The 25,717-nt window shown below is 46.4% G+C and overlaps 1 protein-coding gene and 1 long non-coding RNA gene across 11 annotated transcripts in view; one reads left to right on the top strand and one right to left on the bottom strand.

Annotated features, from left to right (window-relative positions):
- TEAD1 (TEA domain transcription factor 1) overlaps nt 1-25,717 on the bottom strand; it is a 270,973-nt gene that overhangs the window by 142,613 nt on the left and 102,643 nt on the right. The window lies entirely within an intron of this gene.
- LOC131487493 (uncharacterized) lies at nt 1,341-18,555 on the top strand. The gene is made up of 3 exons (XR_009249781.1): nt 1,341-1,429; nt 15,022-15,196; nt 18,402-18,555. It is a non-coding gene; the product is annotated as an uncharacterized LOC131487493 (long non-coding RNA).

The raw sequence follows: 25,717 nt of genomic DNA, 5'->3' as shown, positions 1-25,717 counted from the left end.
TCTCACAGTCAACAAAACCCACGTAATACTGCCAAGTCACATGTTTACTATCCACGCTGGGACTTCTGGGTACCTTCTCTCCTCTAAAATATCCTCTTTCTCAGATGGATTCACTTTCCAGCAAGGGCAGACTTTTTCAGGCCCACACCAAGCATGCTCACCCTCTCCAAGCTTCATGTCATCTCCACCAGGCCGCCGTACAGATGTCAGCTGGGACACAAGATATGGTGGCAACAGCCAGGAAATGATCTCCCATGTTACCACCTGCTCATTAGCCTTAGGTGTTAAACCAACGGCACTTTAGAATCAGAGCCCTTGCACGGAGCACACAGGACAGGTCTATTTTCGACAGAGTAGACATCACTAAAAATCTGATAAACTGCCTTATTTATCCTCTACATCAACTGCAGTTTTCTGCTCTATTAGCTTTGCTATGAAAGAAACTACCTGGTAGGAGCCGTTCTTAGTGAATCCATGCTAGGTCCAAGTGATGACCACAAGAGAAACGCCACACTCTTCAGCCCACAGTGATAGGAGCTAAGTGCCCAACAATGCTCTGTTGAACAGAATTCAAGGTCATATGCTGCAAGCTTGGAAAGCACTTTCTCCCATGGAGGTCCCTTTTTAAGACCTCTTTCAGGTGTGAAGAATGGAAACGTCAAAAGGCACAGTCTTTCCAGATTAATACTTTGAAGAGAGAGACATTTCCTTAGGTACCTGGGCTCTGGTGCATGTGCCTAAAGATAAAATTCCACTACTTTATCACTGGACCTGAGAAGACCTCACAGAAGGCCTGGGCTTCGTGATTTTTCTGGACATAACTTAGGCATCTGATTACACACATACGCCGCCACATTGTAACCACCCCCCTCGGGCAAGAGTTTGCAAGAAAACTGCCATGTGTCACTCATACCTCCTAACCGAGCCTTTCGCCAGCTATGGGCAAAGCTCCACCACCAAATCCTGAGTCAGAAGGCCCCGCATCCACAATGCCGCTTGCCTCGGAGGCAAGAGCTTGTGTCCTGTATACCAACAGACCTGGGCGGGCATTCCACAATCCTGAACAGGCAACGGCTCCTCAGAACACTGGTTTCTCCAGTGTTCAGCACAGTGAGAGTGAACGTAGTCTGCAGGATTGCTGTGAGGGGTCCAGGGGACCCCACTCTGTGAAAGACCTGCCTCCGTGACAGGGACACACAGCAGGCATTCAGAAAGTGGGATCTTTCTCCCTACCCGCCTCCCACCTTCCCTTTGCGGATGTGAGCTGAAGCTCCACCAAGTCCCAGCACAGTGGCATTCAATCAACAAAAGCCATGACAATTATTATCTCTGTGGCCCAGCTTACGAAAAGCCAGAGCTCCCCTTCCTATTTACCGGCGAGCCACCTTTAGTCCTCTTTTGCTCACACACGATCGACTTCAAGCCACAGGTAAGGAGAAGCCCTTCCTCATTATGACTAAAAACAAAGCCTCCCTGACTAATTCACAGGCCTCCTCATAATCCTTCATCCAAGGACCTTCAGAAATACCAAGACCCGCAGGGAAGTGAAATTTCCTCGAATGTGCACAGAGCACCGAGGGTTTCGAGATGACTAATAACAGACACAGGCCGTAAACAGGGAATATGAAAGCTCAGGGAGCCTCCCGGGGAAAGAGGGGGAGGGGGGGGCGGAAATCCGCCTCATTCAGGGCCTGGTGGAGAGAATGGCAGCTTTCTGGCAAACCAAAAAACACAGGTGAAAATGCTAGGCCCTCGCAACTCCTGTCTTCACGGAACCCAGAGCCTGCATGGGTCGTGTTAGGGAGAAGGCGCCCCCCGGCTTCTGGCTACCATGGTGTTTTTTCTGTCTTGACAATTCACTTCTCCAACGGGCACACCGCCAACTCAAATGAGACTCCGAGCCGTGAAAAGCCCTTCAGGTAAACAGTGTGATAAGCTAAACTGAAAAACTAGACAATGTTTTTGGACTATAAGGTAGTTGCTATGGAGACAGTTGCTAATTAACTGCTTTCAACCAGGAGAACAAAGGGCTCGGGGCAGGCAGGCCTCTGTATCTCTGGGTGAGCAATGCTTCCAGCCTTGCGCAATCGGCACATCGCTCATATCTGGAATACCTGAGACCCGGCTGGGTTTGCTACATGCCTGCAGAAATGACAAAAGTGCATTCTCTCCATCTTGACCTGGATGAACAGCACCTGGCCACCAGTCCCTCTCGGGAAGCAGGCCATGCAGGGAAATGAAGATTCACGGGCACCGACTTGCCCCCTACCACGTCCTACCGTGTGCCGGGCACTTTCATAAACAGAATCTTCCTCCCTGTCCAGAGACAAAATTGAACTATTTGGATGGGGGTGCGTGGGGGTGTGGGGGGGGGGGGGGGAGACGGGAACACATGGTTGTTTTAAACGATACATTTTACTGTATACACTTTATCATACAGAAAACAAAACTCATGAATTCAAAAGGGGACTAGGTCGATCTACCCTTCTTTAGGAGTATCCGCCTCATGTGGAAAAGGTGACTAGTTACTTCTCAAAATCAAACAATAAAACCCACAATCATTTCATATTTCTAAGACCCACCCACGGTGGACACTCAACAAGTAATAACAAAAAAACTTAATTGTGATCTGATTTATCACTGATGGATTTTCTTGAACACCAAGCTCTGGCTGCCTCAAATGTGGTCTCATCTCTGGAGGTTAAAATTGGTGCCCTGAGACTGAAATGATCTGTTCTGAAGGGCTGACCTTTGAGCTACATCCCGTTAAAACCAAAGATCTATGTTCCCTTCACGAATATTTAAAGTCAAGCGTGAAATACGAGGGGAGCCGAGTGTAACTGCCTCTTTTTACTCCACAGCAACCCCTGAGGGCCTATTTCAGCCCTCTGCCTAATTTCAGCTTACACTAAATGTACCTACATTAAGTAAATGTCAAACTCAACCAAGCTATTGTGCGATCCGTTCTGCCTCCCCAGAAGAGAAATCAAACGGGTTTTTATTGTTTTTGTTGTTGTTGTTGTTGTTGTTGTTGTTGTTGTTGTTGTTGGGTTTTTTTTGCCCATCAGAAGCACGGATCAATAAAGCCTGTGAACCACCCACCTTCATTATCCGAGGCAGAATGTGGATTAAGGCATGTTATGATTCTGAATGAAATACAATAATATGATTCTCAGTTTGACTTTGTGGTGATAATGTACATAAACATCTTCAGGAAAGTCCAGCGATCTGGCATCGCTGAAATCCATTTAAGAGCATGAGCTTTTGGAAGAAAACAGGCCCAGACTCAAACCAAGGCTCCCATTCGACTAGCTATTCAACAGGAGCCATTCTGAGCTTCCGTTTGCAATCTTCAAAATAAGGACATTAAAACCTATCTCAGAAAGTTATTCGGTGGATTCAATGAATTAAAGTGTCTACCACAGTCCCTAGCCTGTGGCAGGTATTCAAGATATTGTAGCTATTAATTAAAGGCCTCCATGAAGTTACCCCTTTTCTTTTTTTTTTTTTTTTTTAAATTTTTTTTTCAATGTTTTTTATTTATTTTTGGGACAGAGAGACACAGAGCATGAACAGGGGAGGGGCAGAGAGAGAGGGAGACACAGAATTGGAAACAGGCTCCAGGCTCCGAGCCATCAGCCCAGAGCCTGACGCGGGGCTCGAACTCACAGACCGCGAGATCGTGACCTGGCTGAAGTCGGACGCTTAACCGACTGCGCCACCCAGGCGCCCCAAGTTACCCCTTTTCTTAAAAATGGGGTAAAACTACCAGAGGCTCTAGTTTCTACTCCGGCAGCCCCATTCACTCAGAAAAGGAGAGGATTTAGTGGCTGAGTTGGGACCTTCCTACCCCACCAAGAACCCAGTTCTGTCCACAATGGCTTTTTCACACCAGCCACCAACTAGAACTTGAGAAGCTTTCGCTAAAGCACAAACTACAGGCATTAGGCCTAATCAAATCAAATCATGTCTGGGATAAGCTCAGTCTTCTCTTGTGAAACCAAGGAGTTAAATTCTTGCTTTGAAGCTGGCAGCTTTTCAAAAGGTTCTAGCCCAGGCCCCTCCCTGCCTGGGTTACATTTCATCAATCACAACCCAAGAGCATCTCACCTCTCCTCACTTCAGCCTCTTTCCTTTGCTCCTTCCAACTGTGCTTCCAGCAAGCTCCATCCATCCATCCATCCATGCATCTATCCACACACTCAACACCTCTGTGCCCGGCACCGTGCTGATACTGAGAAAGATGTAACCTTGACTCCATTAGCAAGGGGTTCTTAGGCCAGTGTGGGATACAGTCAGATGTGCAGGATACTTCTCAATCTATAAGATTAGCCCTGTGCTGGGAGAAGCACATGGTCCTCCGGGGCACAGATGGGGGCAGAGAATGGAGGGTAAGATGCTCCACAGTATTCCCAGAGGAGCAGACCATGCCTCCTGAGGTTCTGCTTCCTTTCTGTACCACCATTCATTTCTTTTTTTTTTTTTTTTTTTAATTTTTTTTTTTTTCAACGTTTTTAATTTATTTTTTGGGACAGAGAGAGACAGAGCATGAACGGGGGAGGGGCAGAGAGAGAGGGAGACACAGAATCGGAAACAGGCTCCAGGCTCCAAGCCATCGGCCCAGAGCCTGACGCGGGGCTCGAACTCACGGACCGCGAGATCGTGACCTGGCTGAAGTCTGACGCTTAACCGACTGCGCCACCCAGGCGCCCCTTCCCACCATTCATTTCTATCCCACTCTCTACTGTGTCCATCTATAAGCTGAGCACATCTATACGCTGAGCACCCAAGGAGGGATACTATAGGGAAATGAAGGTGGGGTTGGATGGGCAGGCAGAGGAGGGAAGCTGACTTTACTCAACATTAGGGAATACTCCCTCATTGACACCCAGCTCTACAGCATGGCTTAGGGCCTCCCAGCACTTCTTCAGGCCCCGGGCCTATCTCCAGCACAACAGGAACATAGCTGTGTTTCCTGGCAGTCTCCCGCTCTCCAAGAGAGAGACCTTATCTAATTTATATATCCATCTGGAGCACCTACCATGGTGCGGGGCACATAGCTGCTCCCACACCGCCCTGAACTGAGCTCAGTTGAGGGCATGCAAGTGATTGATGCAAGATCACATAGCTGGGTGGGAGAACTGGATTGGAACCTAGAACTCTGACTCATTCATTCTGGACAGGGGTGACAGTAGTATTTTTGCAGAAGACTATTTAGCTCTGGAAGTACAGGAAGTAGTTATCTTCAGATTTGGGTATTTACATACATCTGGGCTCTCCAGCTTCCAATCTCTCCTTAAAAGCCTCTCACCCAATTCTGTAGACCAGTGCAGGTGACACTGAGAGAACTCCCTTATTAGAAACTGTATTTAATTATTAGCATTAGGTGCGCATTCCCCTGGGGTGCCTGAGTCCAAAGACAGCAAGATAAACCCTGTAAAGCATTCAATCTTTAGTCACCAAAGAAAAACAACAAAAAATGAATGAATGAATGCCTGGTGGGATCTGACAATCTTGCCTCTTTCAAAAAAATTGCATTCTCAAACCCCTACTTTCACCATCTACGATACAAGTTTGGGATATGAGCAAAAAGACATCATTTTTGAGCCAGGTCAGAAGAACAAAGAATGCGAAGAAAGACAAATAGAAAGGACAGGACTTCCCAAGTCATGAACAGAAGTTGGTGCCGGAAAAGCAAAGGATTAGGAGGACTTGGGTTCAAATTCCAACATACTAATCGTGTTGAAGTCACAGCCCAGTCTCTTAGCCTCTCTAAGCCACTTACCTCACTTGTTAAATGGAAATTAATAATAACTCTACTCACCACGGCTGTTGGAGTAAGGGAGATAACATGTGAAAAAGCCCTTATAAACTGTAAAGCGCTGTGGGAAATTTTTTTCAGTAGGTGTTGAAATGCAGACACACATTCTCTCTCTCTCTCACACACACACACACACAGCTGTTGCCAACCTTAAGAGAGAAATACAGTATAGCCATAACCATAAAAAGGAATGAGAATGACTTATAGGAATTAAAGTTATAGAATCGGACATCTGATTGGGGGAAAAAAAAAGACATTCAGTCACCTTGATAATTATTGGAAAAACAGTCATCATTAAGTGTCTTTTTAAAAATAACTGCCCTGGGGCGCCTGGGTGGCTCAGTAGGTTAAGCGTCCGACTTCGGCTCAGACTTTGGCTCAGGTCATGATCTCTCAGTCCGTGAGTTTGAGCCCCGCATCGGGCTCTGTGCTGACAGCTCGGAGCCTGGAGCCTGTTTCAGATTCTGTGTCTCCCTCTCTCTGACCCTCCCCCGTTCATGCTTTGTCTCTCTCTGTCTCAAAAATAAATAAACGTTAAAAAAAAAATAAAAATAAAAAAATAAAAGTAACTGTCCTGAGCTGAGTGTGTGATCGTTCACAACCCCCTCAAACAGCTCTGTGCCCCGATTCCTTATCTGTGAAATGAGGGTAACAATGTTGTGAAATTTAAATGCATTAATATCCATAAGGCATGTAGACTAGACCAATGCCTGGCACATTTCTTTTTTTTTTTTGTAATTTTTTAAAAGATTTTATTTTTAAGTAATCTCTACACCCAACGTAGGGTTCGAACCCACAACCCTGAGATCAAGCATCACATGCTCTACCGACTGCACCAGACATTGCGAACTTGAGAGCCAAGGTAGGCAGGTAGGTAAGCCAAGAAAAAAAAGGCCAGATCAGTCTGTATTCTTCATTTTCCCACCACACCTATTTAGACAGATTCCAACTCCCTCACAGATGAGGGGAGCCTAATGTGACACCTCAAACTTCCCCTGAATGAGTTATTAACAGATAGAGACCAAGTGTTCAAATCTTTCTACTTCAATACAGGACCGGCAAGCAGAATGCCAGATTTTTGTTTTGTTTTGTTTTTCAGGTGGGGAGGTAGGGAGAGGGGGAGAAAAAGGACCAAACAGTCCCCACACTGAGCCTAGATCAACACCGCCCCTGCTGCCCTTGTCGGTGGGACAGTGGGACAGCACGGCCTGGAGACATCCGCAGTAAATCACCACCTCCACAGAAGTTCACGTTCCTTTTATGGCAACAGAGCAGTCAAGGTTTTATAACATTTGTACCAAAGGAGAAACAAGTGTTGATCTGGTGCCAAACTCCACTGTAAATACAAAGTGGTTTTTTTTTTTTTAATTGGTAATTACAGATGAGAACTTTACACTTTTGGCATATGCATCGTAGTCATGCTTGGTTTACATATTTGAATAAATATACCCGCCACAGGTTCCAATTTTCTCCCTGCGTTCATGTGACCACAGGCACCGAGTTCCTACTCTGTGCAGAGGAGTCCCCTGGGGAGTGTGTTGGGAGGAGGCGGGGCAGGAGGCGCGCAGGCAGACAGCCAACCCCAGACATCCCCCTGAAGACCACCGCAGAACACCAAGCAAGCCCTGCCCTTAGGGAGCTTCCAGTCTAACTGAGGAAACAGAACACCAGCATACTACAAGTTAGAAGTCAATATAAGTGAATTCAAGACAGTTTACGAAAAGGTGCTTAGAGAAGATGAGTACTCTGCAGGTCAGAAGGGAAGCCGGAGGGGTAGCCTAGGTGGCTCCGTCGGTTGGGCAGCTGACTTTGGCTCAGATCACAATCTCACAGCTTGTGAGTTCGAGCCCCACGTCGCGCTCTGTGCTGACAGCTTAGAGCCTGGAGCCTGCTTCGGATTCTGTGTCTCCCTCTCTCTGCTCCTTCCCTGCTCATGCTCTTTCTCTCCCTCAAAAGTAAACATTGAAAAAAAGATAGAAGGGAAGATGGAGAAATCAAGGGAAGATAGAGTGGTCAGGAAAGGCACAGTGGAAACGGAACTGGAACCAGGAGTCTTCAAAGACAGGAAAAGCATGGATAGGCAGGGGGAGACAGACAGTCTAGAGGACGGGATGCATCGCCTCCAATCAGCAGCCAGCAGACTTCCACGGGGCTTCACATATGCCAATCACAGAGCGTAGGTGCGGAAGTCAAGTGTGGGGAAACAAAAAATACTGTGGTGAGGGCTGAGGCCACCAAGATGACTGTGGAAGATAAAAGTGGGAATAAAGGTAGAGTTTACATTTTTTGCAAAAAAATTTAAGGCACACACACACACACACACACACACACACACACACACACGGCGGGGGAGGGAGAAGGAAGAGGAGGAAAAGAATTGCAATTTCTATGACAGTAATAGAAATAGGCCATTAGGACTGAGTGGAAGGAATGGTAAAGAACATGGACAAGTGAAAGATGTCCCAGAGGGGAATGAAAGAGTCAGGGACTGAACGAATATCTCACAGGTGAATCAAATGGTAGGGCTAACTAGGAGGTTTCGAACATAAGGGGCTTGGAAAAACAGGAGATTGCACACGACGACACAAAAAAGAAAACAAGGAAGAGAAGTCGGTGGGTTCCATTTGGAGCCTGTGGAGCATTTTGCGGACAAAAGGACATCCATCTGGAAGGGAAACAGCGGTCCTTTGCATAAAGATAGTAGTAAAGTTGACCAAGTGGAGGAAATTCCCAGAAAGAGGAGAATAAAACCCTGAAGATAACCAGTGAGTGGAGTCGAGCAGAAAAAGGCCAGTAAAAGATGACCGAGAAAGCACCCGAGACATCAGGACTACACTGTGGAATTCACAAGAGAGGCGGTCAGGATGAGGGGACGGGTATCCCGGAAATCAAGAAGGCCAAGGAATGAGGGAAGGACACCAGTCCTGCGCACAGAGAGGTTCCCACCATCTCTGAGGACCCCGGCCGGACGACTGCATACACACGCCACAGCCAAACCTCAAACTGAACTGGGCTCTCTCCCCACACTCCGGGGATCAGCTGGGGGAAGAAGGACGGATGGGCACTGAGTTTAAGGAGAAAACAGGAGCCAGAGGCTGCGAACATGGTCACCTTCCTTCTCCAGGCCAACGGTGGTGAAGGATTAGAGCTTAAAATGTCACCACTAGAATACCGGTCTCTCCCCCTCACCGCAGCACTAGGTGGTAAGAATTACACTGTAGTCTCAAAACTTCCAAGAACTCATTCATGTTGGCTGATAGACCAAGACTTACTAAACATCTTAAGCCCTCTACCTCTGTGTCTTTTCCTGGTACCCCAACGTAATACAAGAACTTCTCTCTAAAGGACAAAACTCAGGAAGACAAAAGCCATGCTGTTTGTGTAGGTCTCTTTTCAATTTAATTCAACAAATGCTGATCGCCTGCTATGTGCTATATCTCCATGCCCCCCTTTCAGGCTCCTGGTCTCAGTAAGTAGGTTGCTACCCTTCACTTGGCATTTGTAAGAGGTAAGATCAGGAAAGAAAAGCAGGTGGTTTTTCTTTGCTCCAATATTCTGTCTTCGCTGAAATACATCCCCTCCCTGCCAAGTCTCTGTGTTACTAGGGAAATAAAAGGACCACCCTATACAGATAGGATTCTCAACTTAAGTATTGCAGGTTCTTGACATCTTCCAGAAATGAGCACCTCCAGGCCCCAGAGGTTCTCAACTCGACAGTGAATGAGAACTGCCTAGGCAGGTTTTTGGGAAAACAAAAAGCAAACAAAAACAAAACAAAAAAACAAACAAAAAACAATGCCCACTGCCTCATCAGAGATCGCATTCACACCGCCTGGGGTGAGGCTGCTGTCATTGTTTTTGTTTGTGTGCTTGTTTGAAAGCTTCTCAAATAATTCTAATATGCAGTCCGTGTGGAAACGGAGTGAACTAGCCCCCGGTCGCGTGCTTCCCCCAGCTGAGTGTGCACACAGATCCTGGGACCTTGTTAACTGCAGGTTCCGATTCCACAGGTCTGCGGCAGGGCCTGAGAATACGCATTTCCCACCAGCTCCGGGATGATGTGAGGTTGCTGGTCCAGGGGGCACAGGCGGGGGAGCAGCAGAGGAGGGGCCAAGGCCTCTGTGCTTTTCATTAGCTCTCCAAGTGATTCTGATGCACCAAAGTTTAGTGGAAAGAGAAGGAATTTGCTTCGGGGTCAAACTGACCTGGGTTACAATCCTGACCCCGACACTTCGTAATGGTGACTCTGGCCAAATTACTGCTCCTCTTGTGACTTGCATCTTTGTACACAACATGAGCATTATGGATTCGAACCGTGTCCCCGAGAAAGTTATGTTGAAGTCCAAACGCTCGGCACCTCCGAATTTGGCCGTATTTGGAAAGAGGATGGAAGCAGATGTGATTCATTAGCTGAGGTCATACCGGAGTAGAGGGAGCCCTTAACACAACGTGACCAGCGTCATTAAAAGAAGGTAGAGCAAAGACAAACTAGGAGCAAACACCACGTGACAAGGGAGGTGGAGACGGAAATGATGCAGCTGCAAGACAAAAGAAGCCAGGGACTTACAGCGACACCAGAAGCTCAGAGGAAGGAGGGGACAGATTCTCTCGCAGAGTCTCAAGAGAGCGTGGCCATACGGACATCTTGACTTTACGCGGTCTGGCCTCCAAGCTGTGAGACAACAAATGTCTGTGGGTTGAAGCCCCCTTGCTCACAGTCCTTTGTTATGCAGGCTTGGCCAACTGACCCCATGCAGCACTGCCATCCACCTGACAGGGCTGCTAGGAGACTGGACCTGGCCACAGCAGAAGGTGCCTGCACCGAGGACCAGATTTCCTTTCCTCGCCAGAAATGCTAGGGAAAAGCACAGGGCGCTGGGCATCCCCCTTTCCAGGAAAAGTAACTGCCTGGAGACGCCTTCCAGCGCCTGGCCTCTCCCAGGGCTTTCACAGGCTGCCGCCCCGGCAGCGGGGCCCATTATGTGTCTGCACACCCGCTCGGGCACCCCCAGTGGGTTGTAGGAGCAGCCCTGCTCTGTCATGAGTGGGAACAATTACAGGCCTGGCTGGGTCCTGGCGGCCCATTCTGGCCCAGTGGGTTCTGACAGGCAGCCGCTGGGCCACGAGGCGGGGAAACTCAATGTCAGAGGGCCCTCCTGGAGGGGAACAATCAGCGCTGGGGCAGTATCCGCCTTGGCCCTAACCCAGAGAGGGCCTGTCACATGTCCTAAAGGGAGGATTGATTCTAAGCCCCAAATTTTGCAGGACACTCCCAACTCAGTGTACCTTGACTACCTATGAGAGGTGGCTTTTGTACTTTTACATATAGATGTAAAAGTAATAAACAAAGAATGTTTAAAAGTCAATTCCAACTCTGCGGAGGGCAGTTGGCTCTGATATATAAGCCACCACACCCTCAGCCCCATTCGGCCCCATTCACAGATAATCACAAAGGGACCACCACATGCATGAGGATACGGAGATGCATATGGCACAGATCAGGCCTAGAGAAGCTCATGGTCTGGCGGGAGGAGAAAAAATAACTGACAAGCATTTACTGGACGCTTAGAACATGCCGAGCAGATCGTACGTATTGTTCGTTTTACCAACACAGCAAACCCAGGATATTGAGACGAAGCAACGTTGCATGATCTATGCAGGGTCACACAGCTGATAAGTAGAAGAGGCACAATTTGAACTACTGGTTCCAGGTCCTTCCCATCATCCCACAGCTGTTTCCCATCGGATCTGGCCAGGGTAAACAAAACATAAGATGGGGTGGGATAGACCAAGGGTCATGGCCACTTCACTCCAAGAGCCCCAACAACGAAATGTCCGCTTCGGTCATCCTATTCGGTCATCCCAAACCAATTCTTCAAAGTGGTGCAGTGCACATACACCTGGGATACCCTCAAGGCACAGCCTGTGTCCTGATTTTCCCAGTGAGCAAGGCTTCTGAACAGTTGCGGGGAACTCACAATGAGAAATGAGGCCCCAGATGTTAGGCGCTCAGCAAGATTTCCATCTACCCCACTGCAACACAACTGCTGGGCTTGAATAAAGAAGTCATCTAAGTTCTCTTTGCATTCATATTCCACACCTGCATGCCTTTTCCCCACAAGGTCTTACCTCACCATGTCAGTGGGTGCCTAAAAATGCTTAAAAAAAAATGTAATGCACAATCGCTATATCTGCAATACTCATGAGAAGGGTCAACATCCTGCAAATTAATAAGGAATAATACTGTAACAGAAGAATTGGGGGAAATGTTAAATCGATGATTCATGAAAGAAATGGGAATACACTGTTAACATATACAATTATTTAAGCTCACCTGTAACCACAGAAGTACAAACTGAATTAACAATAAGGTGTTTTCTACCTATCAGAAGAGCAAAGACATTTAAAAAATTAAACACCTGACATTGAGCATGGACTGGGGGGAATGAGCGTTCCATTTCGTTTTTAGTGAGGCGGACACAGGGAATTTGGCAATATTATCATATAGCTCTTAAAGAAAACAATCTACCCTTTATCTATCCCCTTCCACTTCTTGGAACTGGTCCTAAAGAAAGAATTGCATATATTACTCAAGAGCATTCACTTCAGTTACTTGTGGAAGGGAAAAACTACTCTCACTGCTTTAAAAACACAAAACAAAACAAAAACAGGCAAATGCCTGAATAAAAGTATTTTACGTGCACAGATACATGCATATATTCGAGGTCATTTTTTAAATAGCTTTCTAGATTTTTCAATGATGTGCAAAAATCTAAACGTATATCGGCACAGAAAGAAAAACAGGACAAATACAGATGATAGGAGTTTGATTTCTTTTATGCTTTTCAATTATTTCTAATGTCAAAATAAGAAAAACAAAAAATGAGTGTGTACCTTAAATCTAAACATTTCTAACTTCCACCATTTAAATTTTTTTTTTAATGTTTATTTAGTTCTGAGACAGAGAGACAGAGCATGAGTGGGGGAGGGGCAGAGAGAGAGGGAGACACAGAATCCGAAGAAGGCTCCAGGGTCCGAGCTGTTGGCACAGAGCCCGACGTGGGGCTCGAACTCACGGACCGTGAGATCATGACCTGAGCCGAAGTTGGTCGCTCAACCAACTGAGCCACCCAGGCGCCCCATATAACTTCCACTGTTTAAGATGCAGGGCACTAACACTTAAACATTTATCATGTTCCTGGCATGATCCTTGACTTTATGCTAAACATCTCATTTAATGTTCACAGCAACCATATGCATGCAGCACTACAGCGATTTTAAATATAGAGAGATCGAGAGCCTTGTCTGGAGTTGCTCAGCTAACAGCTAGGCTGTACATATCCGGGCCTGACGTTCTAAAGCCAGGACACTGTTTAATACAGCAATGCAGGGCAAGGGGGGGGCGGGGGGTGCTGAGAACCATCCTTATTTCCGTTTCAGTGCCCATCACAAGGGCATGAATATACATGGGCTTATATCAAAGGCAGCAATCTTTTTTTTTTTTTTTTTTTTTTTTTTTTGGTAAAGCAGCAAGTTTTCAGATTTGCCTATATTTTTATGTCTGTGCCCAAACCTTTCTCCATGGCACATACAGCACATTTTAAAAGTTTTTCCCCTTTCCTTTCCTGGTTATTCTTGTAATACCCTTGGAACTGTGCCCCTTCCTCCCCAAATATGTGGAATCAGTGACAGCTGCCTGGAGAAAAAAAGGCCCAGAGCAGAGAAGCACTGTTTACCTACCAAACAAAGCCTGATCGAGATCTCCCTTAAAAACGCTCGCTCACTTTTGTCCAATTTCTGTACTCACCAAACAACTTTCCAATCAGTGAGGTGATCTCCAAGTGTTCCCCATGTACCTGGAGTAGTGTCCTGAGCACCTGCTCGACTCCCATCACCCTGCAGCCTGATCTCCCATTGGGGGCACCTCTAGACGATGCCCCCCCACCCTTAGTTTACGGGAACAGCAGAGTCCATGTCTAGCTTGTTTGTTCTTTTGGAATTCCTGCTAGTCCTTTAGCTTCAGGTTTCTGTAATTATACCCTATAGTACATGCAGAAATTTTAGTTCGACTTGCTTTGTGTACAATAAACATTTCACCTATGTTCTCCAAATAAATAAGGCTGCTTGCCTTGTGCTTGTTATTTTCTCCCTACGGTTATCTCTCTGTATTCTGCCTGTTACTAAAGAAACATTTTCCCCTATTCCATTTTAGTTTTTTTTTTTTTTAAGTTTATTTCTTTTGAGAGAGAGAGAGAGCACAAGTCGGGGAGGGGCAGAGAGAAGATGAACCAGAATCCCAAGCAGGCTTTGTGCCATCGGCGCAGAGCACGACGTGGGGCTTGAACCCACGAACTGTGAGATCATGACCCAAGCCGAGATCAAGAGTCGGACACTTAACTGACTGAGCCACCCAGGCGCCCCCATTATAGTTTTACTATAGGAAAAACTTGTGTTTCTAATGCAAGACAATAGATGCCTAGAGAACTGGCTTAAGTCAGTTCCAAATCTCAATCAAGAGGCCCTTTCCTTGAGGCTGACACCACCCACTGACTCCTAAACGTCACAGACACATCTAAGATGCTCTGCTCCCACGCCCACCCACCTATAACCCGTCATTGTACAGGGCCAGGAAAAAGCTTGCTAATCAGGTATCCCAGTCACCAGAAACCTCTATAAGAAAGACCTGCCCACTCCTGAAACTGACGAGGCCCTTATCAGCACCTTCAAGAGATATCCCATTACTGCCAGAATCTTCCATCAGACCAGGAATTCATCTTCGAAAGCCTGATGCGTTGAGAGCAACTCACACCACAACAAGAAGGGGTCCCCCCATGCTGATTACAAGGAATGCAGGAGACCAAAGTCTGGGAGACACCAGACATCTTCAGTTGATAAGGGTTTCTAAAGAAGTCTCTACAGGAGACTCCCTGAGTTTGTGTTCTGAAAACACAGACCGAACTTGGGCTGTCCTCTGAAAGTGACAATGACGGAGGCCAAAGCTAGGCATTTCTGAGGCATGAACCGCACAAAACAGACCCAACAGGAGAGCAGCCATCCCAGGAAAATCTTTACAGTATGTCCCAACACCCAGTCCATATCAGAAACCAAGGCATTCACACAAAGCCTGTAAGAATAATACTACAATAAATACGTGCATACAAATCTTTGTGTAGACTTATGTTTTCACTTCTCTTGGACAGAGATGTAGAAATGGAATTACTCTGCCTTTCACCTTTTGAGAAACTGCCAGACTGTCTTCCAAAGAGGCTGCACCATTTTACTTTCCCCACCCGCAGTGTATGCGGGTTCCAGCCGTTCCCCGTCCTCGCCAGCACTTACTAGCGTTGGCCTTTGACCACAGTCCTCCTAGAGCAGGTATGAAGTGCTATCTCATTGTGGTTTTAATCTGCATTCTCCTAGTGGCTAGTGATGTTGAGCATCTATTCATGTGCTTTCTGGCCATTTATACACCTTCTCTGAAGACATGTCCATTAAGATCCACTGTCAAAATCAGTTAAGTTTGAACTAGTTAGTGAAGATATACAAACGGGCTTCTTTTGAAGTCCTGAGGGTCTGAGAGGTTTTGATACTGGGGACATGAAAGGAGCAGAACCTAAGGGAAAACGAGAGTGTCCTCGCCTCATTCCCCTTTTGCCACAGCTGAATCGAATTACATGAACGGTCTCTCCTCCCCAGCACAACTCAGGGATGTGGGCAATGTCATCCTCATTTTACAAATGAAGCTATTGTTTCATGAGCACTTACTGTGTCCAAAGGACATGGAGATAAAGACAACAGGCTAATAGCCCCCCGCCCCCCAATTCACTGCCCCTTAATAGAGGAAACAAATCCCAAGAGGTAAGCTGACTTGCCCGCCCTCCCTCAACCTGGGTGGCAGAGTCCACATCTTAATGTCTGAGCCCTGGTGTCACAGTCCCCACAGGCCAGGAGCACGAAACCCCGGTTCTCGCCCTGCTTTGAAAAAGGTCCACTGACGAGGGGGGGTTCCTGGAGGGGCAGCAGGGCCCCTCTCTGGGTGCAGGCTCAGCAGGTGCCTCTGTAGGGGTGGGGGCTAACGCAGGGGGCCGTGGGGCTGGCCTTCCCCACACCCAGTCGCCGGACAGATCCCCTGCGGCGGTAATTAGCTGAAACCTGTAGCACGCGCACACACATACACCGCCTCCACTTAAGACTGGAAGCGGTCACCAGCAATGATGGGTTTAAATAGCAGAGCAAGAGCTTCAACAGCCCTGGCCTGACAGAGGCTGCAAAGCAGCTGGAGGCCACAGCCCCCCACAGGGGTGGCATCTGCTCCTGCGAGCCTGCGGGGTGGGGGCAGTGTCTGTGCACCAGCTGAGACCCAGGAGGGTCCGACTAGGGCGATGCCTGCGTCGGCCCAGCTGAGCCCGCTGCACATCCCAACCTGGCTCGGGCCTCCCGATGTCATGTGCCGCTCTCACTACACACCCACGCTGCAGAAGGGCTGCCCAGGGGACTCTCCGCCCGCATCTGTCGGAGCTAATTATCAACCTGGCTGCACAGCCATCTGGAGGGCGATGTCAAGTGTGATGGCACATTCAGCAGGATTCTGAGTTCCCACCTCCCACCTACTGTGAGCCAAACCCCCCTGTCTGCTCCCCCACCTCTCAAGGCATTCAAACGATGCTACCTGCACACCCAAAACTTGAAGTTGGGTGGCCTCGGAAGTCATGAAATAACGTAAGTTGTAGAGTCTCCGTCAGCAATGCCAGTAAGAATGATACGGGCCATCACTCCCCGAGAGCTCACTATGCTGGCCAAGGACCCGATACAAGTCGCCCGCTTAACAGGCAAAACCACTCCATGAGGCTGGTTTCAAGACTCCCATTTTACAGACAGAAAACTAAAGCTTAGAGATGGCCAAGTCCTATAGCTAGAAATGCTAATGCTAGATCTTTCTAATCCTAAAGTGAATGCGCGTCTAGGCTGTAATGCAAACTGGCGTGGCAAAAATCTCAATTTATCATGGTTGGGACTCAATTACGTTAAAGTGGTTTACAATGGATTTTAGTCCCTGCTTAAGGACGTAGCTAAACTCGCTCAAACAGGCTTGGTCTAAAATGCCTTTTTTTTTTTTTTAATGTTTATTTATTTTTGACAGAGAGATAGACAGAGTATGGGTGCCCCATCAAAGGCCTTCTTTTTAAATGCACAATTTGCATACCTGTGTTTTACTGTTCATTGAATTTTACCTGATGCTTTTTATAGTGGTCAGCCCTGAGATTCTGTTTTCTTAGTACCCATCTCATGACCTGGCACAGGACAGCCCCTCAAAAAAGCCTGCTTAGTTCTTACTTTAAATATTGGCTTGAGGGGCACCTGGGTGGCTCAGTCAAACGTCTGACTCTTGGTTTCAGCTCAGGTTACGATCTCACAGTTTGTGAGTTCGAGCCCCACATCGAGCTCTGTGCTCACAGCACAGAGCCTGCTTGGGATTCTCTGCCTCCCTCCCTTTCTGCTTCTTCTCCGTACATGCGTGCTCTCTCTCAGTCTCTCTAAAAATAAATAAACAAACATTTAAAACAAAAAATATATGTATAAATATTGATTTGGTCTTGATGTTTTCTTCACAACTCTGGTAAAAGAATCCATTTTCACATTTGAAATGTCTGTCTACACTACACATTTTGTAATGTTCATTTATTCATTTTGAGAGAGAGAGAGAGAGAGAGAGTGCATGTGAGCTGGGGAGAAGCAGAGACAGAGAGGGAGAGAGAGAATCCCAAGCAGGCTCCAAGCTCTAGCCCACAAACCATGAGATCATGACCTGAGCTGAAATCAAGAGTCTGACGCTTAACTGACTGAGCCACCCAGGCGCCTCTGCATTACCTTTTTTAAAGTGCTTTCTTTTTGCATCTTCTCAAATAAACCTTATGGATATATGTAAAAATTTAAATATTTATTAATAATATTACTCAGCAAAGTTAATTTACTCAGCAAAGTTAATTTACCACTATGGTCTTCTGTAAGTCATCAGGCTTGTTAAAGATACTTAGAAAATATTTGCTACTCCTTTTAGAATTATAATTCTCATCCCCCAAATTGGCTAACATTTAAAATGATCCCATTTACTTAAAAGTCTAGGTTTTACAGCCTCAGTATTTTTTCCCAAAGACATAAATATTTTATAAAAATAAATTGCTGGGGCACCTGGGTGTCTCTGTTGATTCAGCGTCTGACTCTTGATTTTGGGCTCAGATCATGAACGCAGGGTTTGTGAGTTCGAGCCCTGAGTTGGGCTCCGTGCTGACAGCGCAGAGGCTGATAGGAATTCTCTCTCCCCTTCTCAATGCCCCTCTCAATGTCCCTCCCTACCCCTCCCACACCACCCCTGGGTGCCCATGCACTCTCTCTCAAAATAAATAAATACATTTGAAAATAAATTAATAAATAAATTAATTAATTGTATATATGCCTTAGTGTCAAGGTCAATGTGAAGTCTGTTGGCTTTTTTCCCTCCATTTTTAAATCAGACTTCAGCCCAGTAAAGTGTAAGAAAGCTGCATACTATGATCAGCTCACTCTTCCCTTTCCTTTTCAGAGACTGGAAACAAAAGACATGCTTTCAAGCTCTTCGAGACCTCAAAAAAATTTCAATTTATTTAGTCCAAAGAAAAATGACTTCCTTCAACACCAACAAAAACTCATGTATTTTGGAATTGTATTTTATCTGGAACTTCAGATGTGTAAACGGTGTCCGGTAAGTCATTCCTCTAAAGCTTAATAAGAAACATTTGGAACTGTCCCTCGAACCAGGTATTATCACACAGGGGTTGAAAACACGTAGAGATAATCACAACACTTCCCTCCCCTTGTTTAGGAGGAATGCGTCATTCAAATGGAGAAGACAGAAAGGAGAGAAAAAGGCAAAGATCCTATAAAGTGTTGCTGAGTCCTGGTAGCAACGACTTTTTATTCTAAATGACATGCACGCCTCAAGTCCCACAGCCCACCTCTGCAGGCGAGGTGACAGAACGGGACCCCAAGCCAGCTTTTGGCGTGATCTCCACCAAGTGCCAGTGACTCTCCTAAAACCCCATCAGATCAGGGGCACCTGGGTGGCTCAGCAGGGTTAAGTGTCCAACGCTTGATTACGGCTCAGGTCATGACTGCACGGTTTATGGGATGGATCTCTGTGTCGGGCTCCATGCTGAGCATGGAACGTGCTTAAGATTCTCTGTCTCTCTCTCCCTCTCTCATCCCCTCTGCCCCTCCCCTGCCCTCGTACATGCACATGTACATGCACACACTCTCTCTCAAAACCAAAAATAAAATAAAACTTCATCGGCTCAGTATAACACTGTATGTTAACCATACTGTAATTTAAAACAACAGAACAGGGGCGCCTGGGTGGCTCAGTCGGTTAAGCAACCGACCATGACTCAGGTCATGATCTCACAGTGTGTGGGTTCGAGCCCCACGTCAGGCTCTGTGCTGACAGCTCAGAGCCTGGAGCCTGCTTCGGACTCTGTGTCTCCCTCTCTCTCTGCCCCTCTCCAACTTGTGCTCTGCCTCTCTCTCTCTCTCTTTCTCTCTCTCTCTCTCTCTCTCTCTCTCAAAAATAAATAAACAACAAAAAAAAAGAAAACAGAACAAAATCCTTATCAGATCACATCCCCACCCTGCTCAATACCCTCTCCAAAGGCCTCCTGGGTCCTTACAGAGGCCCCTCCACAAGCTCTACTCCCTGACCTCACTGGCTCCGCTTCCACACTCTCCCTCCTCGTTGACGTGGCTCCAGCCACACTGGTCCTCACGGCTCCTCAAACGCACCGGGCACACCAGGGCTTGACGTGTGCATCGCCTGAGGCCTGGGATGCTCTTCCCCTAAAACGTCTGCTTGGCCTATCCCCTCAAACCCTTACCCAGGTGTGAATCCTCTCCCCACGCCCCCTCCCATCCTCCCTTCTCACCTTATTTTCCACTTTCCCACTGTCACCATCCGACATCCTTATGTCTCTTCCCTATCGTCTACTGCCCGCACTAGACGAAAGCCCCAGGAGGTCAGGAACTCCTGTTGTCTCTCGCTCAATGAAAACCCCCAGTGCCTACAACAGCATCTGACATGTCAGTTGGGACTCAATAAATACCTGTTGAGTGAAGGCAGCACTGTGAATGATTACCCCACGTTCCAGAAGCAAGCAAAATCTGGCCAGATACTACTAACTAAGACTGCCATGTATACAATACAATTATGGCATGGGATATACCTATACAAGAAAAATTAGTCTTGGGGCGCCTGGGTGGCTCAGTTGGTTGAGCGTGCAACTTCGGCTCAGGTCATGATCTCACGGTTCAAGAGTTTGAGCCCCGCATCAGGCTCTGCTGTCAGTGCAGATGCTGTCCCTCCCTCTCTGCCCCTCACCTACCCGTGCTCTCTCCCTCTCTCTAAGATAAATAAATAAACTTAAAAAAAAAAATTAGTCTTTACCTGCAATTCGAATTTAACAGAGTGCTCTGTATTTTTATTTGCCAAATCTGGCAACCCTACTCCTCACTCCAAAATGGTCAAATCCAGGCCATCCAGGTCACCTGGGCAAGGCAGATGTTCAAGGACACAGTCAGAAGACCAAATGAGAAGCCAACTCCTGTCCTCGGACCTTCTTCACTCAGGACCCATGGAGATCTGGGTTCTTCCAGCTTTGCGTAGAAATGCGGGCCCATGCAGGCTGAGGAGTCCCCCGGACAGAGCTCTCATCACCTCCTCGACTCTCAAAAAAGAACACCTTCTCTTCCTAAACCCCTATTTGGCCTCGTCTCAGAGAGGCCCTGATGCTCACGTCCCTCCCACCCTCCTCTGTAACATACTTCCAGGAAACACACTTCTAGGTTTCCCTTGTGCTGGGCCTTCCAACGTGGGAGATCCCTGAGGCTTCTGTTATGCAGACCAAATCTCAAAGGATGGAGATCTGTAAGTCCCTGGCACCCAAATCACATGGGTCATGGGGTGTAGGGGAGGTGGGACCACTTCGGGGGGTACATTAAGAACTGAGCCCAAAGTGAAAGCACAGAGAAGAAGATCACATATCCTGGTTTGCCTGAAAGGTCTCAGTTTATTTCTGTTTCCCTGGTGTTATTCTTAATACTGCCCCATTTTATTCTCTCAAGTGTTTTAGTTTGGACATTCAAATACATGGCATCTTAGGCAACTGGGAATGACCTCTGCACCCTGGAACCCGGGATCAGTGGGACGGGAGGGAACAGCCATGTAGGAGCAGCTGCGACCATGCCTGGCCAGCTGGCCCCCAGAACTGGAACTGGGGAAAGGGCATCTCTGGGCCAGCTTCAAGTATAAAAACCAAGGACACCAGACCCCTCCAGTTCAGGGTTCTAGAAGAGCAGGCAGAAGAGGCCCTTGCCTTCCCCTCAGCTCCCCTCCCACCCCGGCCAGCACAGAGCACATTCAGGCCCACACGTCCCCCGCGGCGCCCAGGCTCAGGCTACCAGGAGCCCAGTCCTGGTTCAGAGAGAGGGCAGGCCCTGCTTCTGACAGGTCACGCTTACTGTCCCTGGGTTCTCCGGGCCAGCCCCAAGAGAGCAAGCTGAAGCAGACTCTGAAAGGAGGCACTTCTACCCCACAGGAGCCACAGTTAAGGGTGGGGGGCTGATTCCTTGCAACGCAAAGGACCGCAAGGGTCCCAGCAATGCTCCCCGGGAGCCTGGGAGGAAGGAAATCACACATCAGATCCAGACCAGATCTGGTTTAGGTTAAACGAAGGAGCTGAACAAGGATCAGGGTCTAACCCATTAACTCACCCTAGGGAGCCACAGAGTAGAACGTGTCTACAGACTCAGCACCCCATGAACCTACAGGAAAAGTACCCATCAACACACCGAGAAGAGACAAACTTCAAGACTTCAACCTACTTAGTACAATAAACACGCAGGCATTCGGGGTCCCCAGCTCCAGCACTTGTAAGGTTTCACGTGACAAGCAGGATGCTCAGTAAGAAGACGGACACACAAGCGTGAGCTGGGGCCTGACTCTTACGGCTTCAATGGTTCTCACCGAGACCTTCCTTTCTTTAGTCCTTTCTCCTCTCTGTCTCCTGCACAAGCTCATTCACTTCTAAGGCTTTAACTCCAAACCTTGAGATGCTGTCCCTCCAAACTGTTCTCAACCCAGGACGCTGAACTTCTACGTGCCTGCTGGTCCCCTCCCCCCGGAAACCCTGCCAGCTCCATACAGCTCAGACGCATGACTCCAATTCTGCCCCACAGAATCTGCTTTTCCATGTGTCTGTAAATGCGCTGCTGTCCACACAGATGAAACACCTCCATCTCTTCTCTTGCCACCAAGCCCTAGAGAGCCTTCTGATCCCTCCTATATGCCATCTGGATGCCTGATCGCTATTATCCTGACCTAACCCACCCTGGCCTCTCGCTGTCACTGCCACAGCCCCTGACATAGGTGAAGCCATCCTCCTTTCCTACAGGAGTGCTGCAGTGACCTCCACCTCCTTGTGGGTCACTCCTCAGGCTTCCAGAATAATTCTTCTTCAACACTAGCTGAGTATCCAAAAAAGTGATGACTCCTGTCCCTCTTCCAGAAATGTGCTACTCACACAGACAAGCTGATCTTCAGGGTTCAAATGCAATCACCTGCCATGTTACTCAAACTCATCCTCCTTTTCCCAGTTCATTAGCCATTCCGTCCATGTTTGTCGGCACCCAGCCCTCCAGACTCCCCAGTGTTCCTGAAAACACTTGTCTTCACACCTCTCCCTCCCTCAACTGCGTCCATTCCCGAGAGGCAGTTCGGTCTAGTGGTTAAGACTAAGAGCAAACTGTCTTAGCAGCCAGGTGGCCATGGGGGACATTCTGAGTCTTGGCTCTGCCACTCCGTACCGCATGAGCCTGGGTGCCAGCGTGTGGCTAAACATCTGAAAAGCAGCTCACTTGGTTTTCCCCCAACACTGAAGTAGGAACTTCCCTCCATAGGTAAATCCTTGGGGGAAAAAAATTCCGTGAGACATGTTGTGAAATAAACCCATCTTAGCGGAGCACCTTCCCGCCCAGTTGGTACATGTTTTCCAAGTTCTAAAGGAGGAACCGCTGGTAACTAGCATGGCGATCTATGGTGCTGTCGAGCTTCTGCAGGGACTGACTTCCAGAGTATGAGGACTGGGCTCTGCCCCTCTCCTCTCAAGGGGTTCCGACACTCAGGCCCAAAGGCAGCCTGCCAGGAGCAAAGCTGTTCTCCAGGGACTGACTGGGAAACTGAGGTTCCCCAGACACAGCCTAGAAAAATATACAGGCCCAGAACTAAAACCCTGGTCTTTGCCATGCTTACTGCGATTTAAAAAGAAAACACGCACATCTGGCTTAGTAACTCCTGGACACAAAAACCCTGGCCTTTAACACACAAGTGGTGATTATTCTTTTCGGAGGAACATCTGGTTATTTCGACCAGATTTGAGCCCTAAGTTCGACCACCATTTTAAGGGTAACTAAATTCAAATCTACCTAAGAGTTTGGGAGGGCCGATTCTATGCCAGGCAGTTACACCATGTAACTTCACTCGACCTCTCCATTAGCTCTCCTAAATCAGCATTTAGCTCCCAGCCTAGAGCCCTACAGATTTCTTCTACCCGCTCCATCACCCAGGATCAGAATTAATTGCTAGGTTCACCTGCTTTCTCAGCATTGTCCTCTCGATTCCATCTTTGCTACTGTAAAAGTAGCAAGAAAAGTAGGAAGGAAATTATCACAATGGTAGCTAACATTTATTGACCATTTTCAATGGGCCACGTAGGATGCTAAGTATATACATTTACCAACCAGCTTTATTGAGATATAATGTATATATCATATAACTCACTGATTTAAAGTGTACAATTCAATGATTTTTAGTATATTCAGAGTATGTATGTATGTAGACTATCTGTGTGCATATATATGTATGCGTATATATACACATGCACATGCATATATAACATATATTAATATATGTAATATATAATACATATTAATCATCCCAGAAAGAAACTCATATTCATTAACAGTAATTGCCCAATTTCTTTCAAATCCTCCAGGCCTAAGTAACCACTCATCTATTTCCTATCTTTAAAGACTTGCCTATTCTGAGTATTACACACAACTGGAATCATACAATATATAGTCTTGTAACTGCACTCTGTCACTCAGCATAATGTTTTCAAGAGTTGTTCATGTTGTAGTATGTACTGGCAATTCATGCCTTCTTATTACCAAACTATAATCCATTGATTGGCTATATCACATTTTATTCATGCCCATATTTATTTATGTCCATCCACTGATGGACCTTTGGGGTCCTTCCACTGTTGAGACTATTATGAATAATGCTGCTATAAATACTCATTCACAAGTTTTTATAGGGATATCTGCTTTCATTTCTCTTAGTTTTATACCTATGTGTAAAATTGCTGGGTCTTCTGATAATGCTGTGTCGAACCTTTTGAGTATCTGTTAGACTGTTCTCCAGAGTGGCTGTGCCATTTTATATTCCCACTAATAATACATAAGGCTTCCCACTTCTCCACATCCATGGCAATACTTGTTATCAGTCTTTTCGATTAGAGCCATCCTAGTGGATATGAAGTGGTATCTCACCATGGTTTTAATGTGCATTTCCAAGATGCCAAATGATGCTGAGCATCTTTACACTGTGCTATTGGCGACCTGTATATTTTCTCAAAAGAAATGCTTATTCAGGTTCTTTGTCTACATTTTAATTGGATTACTTACTTTCTTTATCAGAGTTGCAAGAGTTATTTCTATATTCTACATACAAGTCCCACATTAGATTTATGGCTTGAAAATATTTTTCTCCTATTCTCCAGGTTGTTATTTTATTTTCCTGATGGTATCCTTTGAAGCACAAAAGTTTGTAATTTTGATGAAGTATCTATTTTTACTTTTATTACTCATGCTTTCAGCATCATATTTAAGAAGGCTTTACCTAACCCCAGATCATAGAAAGACTTATTCCTATATTTTCTTCTAGGGTCTTATAGTTTTAGCTTTTAAATTTATGTCTAGTATCTATTTTTAGTTAGTTATGGTGTAGGTTGTGGAGAAAGGGTTCAAATTCATTCCTGACATGTGGATACCCAATAGTCCCAGCACCATTTATCGAAAAACCTATTGCTCCCCTCTTCAAATTAGCTTGGCACATTTGTTGACAATCAATTGACCATAAATATGCAGGATTTTGTTTCTGGACTCTTGTTTCTATTCCCAAGATACATGTCTAACTTTATACAAGTACCACACCATCTTGATTCAGACTGTATCTTTGTAGTAAGTTGTGAAATCAGGAAGCATGAGTCCTCCAACTCTGTTCTTCTTCTCCAAGTTATGTCCTGGCTATTCTGAATCCCCTTAATCTCCATATGACTTTTAGGATCAGCTTGTCAATTTCTACTAAGAAGTCCGCTGGAGTTTTAATAGGGATTACATTGAATCTGTAGATCAATTTGGGGATGACGGCTGTAACACTATTAACTCTTCTGATCTGTGAATACAGAATGTCTTTTGATTTATTTCAGGTCTTTTACAATGTCTTTCAACAATGTTTTGTAGTTTGGGGAGTAAAAGTGGCACACGTGTCTATTTTCATTTATTCATGAGTTATGTTATCCTTTTTATAATGCTGTAAACAGAACTACTTTCTTAATTTCATTTTTAGACTGTTCATTACAAATGTACAGAAATATAATTACCTTGGTGTATTGATCTCATATCTTGCAACCTTACCAAATCCTTTATTAGCTTTAATAATTTTTTTTATATAAAAGATCAGAAAGAGATAATCTTACTTCTTCCTTTTTTAATACAGATGCCTTTTGTTTCATTTTCTTGACTAATTGCCCT

Source organism: Neofelis nebulosa, chromosome 10 (assembly GCF_028018385.1).
Source record: "Neofelis nebulosa isolate mNeoNeb1 chromosome 10, mNeoNeb1.pri, whole genome shotgun sequence".
Lineage (NCBI taxonomy): Eukaryota > Metazoa > Chordata > Mammalia > Carnivora > Felidae > Neofelis > Neofelis nebulosa.
This window is presented reverse-complemented; position numbering and strand designations above follow the sequence as displayed.